This window comes from Triticum aestivum, chromosome 5D (genome assembly GCF_018294505.1).
Source record: "Triticum aestivum cultivar Chinese Spring chromosome 5D, IWGSC CS RefSeq v2.1, whole genome shotgun sequence".
NCBI lineage: Eukaryota > Viridiplantae > Streptophyta > Magnoliopsida > Poales > Poaceae > Triticum > Triticum aestivum.
Genome location: NC_057808.1, coordinates 23,281,802 through 23,284,598, shown reverse-complemented (window position 1 = coordinate 23,284,598; position 2,797 = coordinate 23,281,802). Strand labels below are relative to the sequence as shown.

Genomic DNA, 2,797 nt, shown 5'->3' with positions numbered 1-2,797 from the left:
CTTTGCTAACAATAACAGGAGAAGGATGCCCTAGACGTCGGTGCCACCTATCCGGAGATAGCTTGGTAGCACTGAGCACTTGCTTCTTGACGTCGGTGCTCGTGTGCCTAATCGGGTAGAGACCTCTCCTACCCTTGCCTTGAAGGAGTACCTTCCTCGTTCCCTGTTCCTTAACAGAAAAAGAAAAAGGATGAATTCCAACAAAGGAATTATTGTCAATGGCAAGACGACTAGCAGAGATGAGACTTTTATTGGCTTCGGGTACATGAAGAATATTGTTTAAGTGAAGATCACGATCTAGGGTATGAATAGCTGAATGACCAATATGTTTAATATCCATACCTGAACCACTTGTAGTATGTATCTGTTCGTTGCCGTTGTAGCGGTCGCGTACGGTTAGCTTCTCCAGGTCATCCGTGATGTGATCGGTGGCACCACTGTCAAGGTACCAGTTGGTGTCCACGCTATACTGCAGAGATGCAAGATTGGCCGGTTTCTCCTCCATACCTTGGTAGGACTCGTCATAACGTTTCCAGCACTTCCATGCCGGATGGCCCATCTTCCCGCAGATCTGGCACTGTACCCTAGGAGCGGAGGCATGGTTGTTGTAGTTGCCCCCGCTGCTGCCGCCGTTGTTGCCGCCGTGACCGCCACCGCCACGGCCTCCTGGATTGGAATAGCCACGGCCGCCGCGATCACCACCATTGCCGGCTTGTCTGAGGCCGCGGTCACCACCTCTGCCGCCTTGCTTGCGGCCTCGGGTGGCACTGTTGGTGGAGGACTGCGACCCGCCGCCACGAAGATTCAGCCTCCTCTCGAAGCCGAGCAGCTGCAAGAAAAGTTCGGCTACAGTAACTGGCTCCACCCTGGAGCACATGGCAGAGACCACTGGATCAAAATCTTCATCGAGTCCGGCTAGGATGTGGGAGACAATGTCTTCCTCGTCCACCCTCTTCCCCGCGGCGATCAGCTCGTCGCAGAGGGTTCTGACCTTCCCGACGTAGTCGGTGATGGATAGGTTGCCCTTCTGCAGATTGGCGAGGGAGATGCGGACGTTTGTGGCCTCGGTCGAGTGCGAGATGCGAGCATCCCTTCGACCGTGTTCCAGAGCTCCACCGAGGTGTGATAGGATGCAACCTGGATGGCTATCTCACGAGGAAGGGTCGTCAGAAGATAGAAGAAGACTTGTTGGTCTTGCGCATACCAGGTTTGGAAGTCAGGGTTCGGCGCCTTCGCCATGGTCTTGCCGTCGGAGGAGGTCACATCGATCTGCATGGGCGGTGGCGGCTGTTCAACGTCGAGGTACTTCGCCATCTGGGCTCCCCGTATGGCAGAGAGCACGGTCGCTCGCCGCAGGGCTTGGTTGCCCTTGGTAAGCTTCTCTGTGGCGGCGTGAGCGAATGGCGAGGAGAGGAAGGAACTTGAAGACGTCGCCATGGATGAGCTCGAGGATAGCTTTGATTACCATGAAAGAAAGAAGATTGTGGAAGCGTATGCTGTTAGGCAGGGACGCGTACGTGTTATATAGAGATGACAGATTACAAGAGGAGGCGCAGGTTGTTACTAGGCTTGGCCTCTACTCCAAGCTACACAAAGATAAACCTATCCTAGCTAACAACCTGCCGCTCAAGATTACACGCACGTATACAAAAGACGTGACAACATGTCACAAAATACTAGCCTATACAATCTCTACAAGCCTATCATTTAACAGGGGCATCATCTTTCGACCCTTCAGCATCTACGGCAGAGCCATGAGCATACCTTCATATCCTGAAAACAACAGGTTAGCGTTAGAAAACTATTTGTTTATACGACTCCAATTAATCGTAAAGTGCCGAATCAACCTCCTAACCATTCTATCCACTGAACACAAACATTGAGCGACGCTAGACCGAATTTATGTACCGTTCGTCGAAAGCATTCTGTTGGCACCACCAATGCCACATCTAGAAATTAGCCATCGATTTCTGTAATTACATAGATAGTTTATCCGACTTTCTTAAGTGTGAGCAACTAGAGTTGCAAGAAACCAATTGCATTCACCCAGCATACCTATTCCATTGTAGATCTTGTAGATTCCTAGCGAAATGTCCGTCAGACTCAACCTGAAAATGTTAGCACAACGATTTCAGTTGACACATTGTCAAAATCAGTTTATTTTGTGATGGCACATGCAGCGGTAAAATAAAACATCACACACCTACAGTATCATAATATTTGAATCAATTTACATATATTCCCTGCATCAGCTTGGGCGTAATCTACTGCTTCGAGGGTCAGCTAAATTTCAAATGATGACATCACCTCTTCGTCCACCCCGGAGCATCGGGGTTCAGCCATTAATCGTTACGACTGAGTATCAAGACTACTGGAATCGTACCCTATGCCGAGTGCCGGGTCCTGTTGCTTGTCCCTTGGCAAGGTGGGACTAAAGTTTGCCGCATGCCAGATCTTTGCCAAGAGCCACTCTCGGCAAAGAAGTCACCGTGCCACGTGGCCAGACTTTGCCGTGCGGCAACTAATCGGCTCTCGGCAAATTGTGCCTTTGCCAAGTGTTTCCTTTTTGCTGAGGTCTACTCTCGGCAATATCATGTGTTTGCCGAGTTGTGCCTTTTGCCGAGAGCTCCTCTCGGCATCTACTACTTTGCCGAGAGTCTGTGATTTGGCTCACGGCCAAGAGCCTGGCACCCGGCGTATATGAAAATTCCAGTAGTGCAAGAAATAAAGAAGAATTATACCAACTTGTAAGGAGCACCAGGTATTTCTCAACTACTTTATGATCCCTCCATGTTCC

General features: G+C 50.2%; 1 pseudogene; it reads right to left on the bottom strand.

Moving 5' to 3' along the window:
- Positions 1–813: 813 nt before the first annotated feature.
- LOC123126387 (uncharacterized) lies at positions 814–952 on the bottom strand (annotated as a pseudogene).
- Positions 953–2,797: the final 1,845 nt, after the last annotated feature.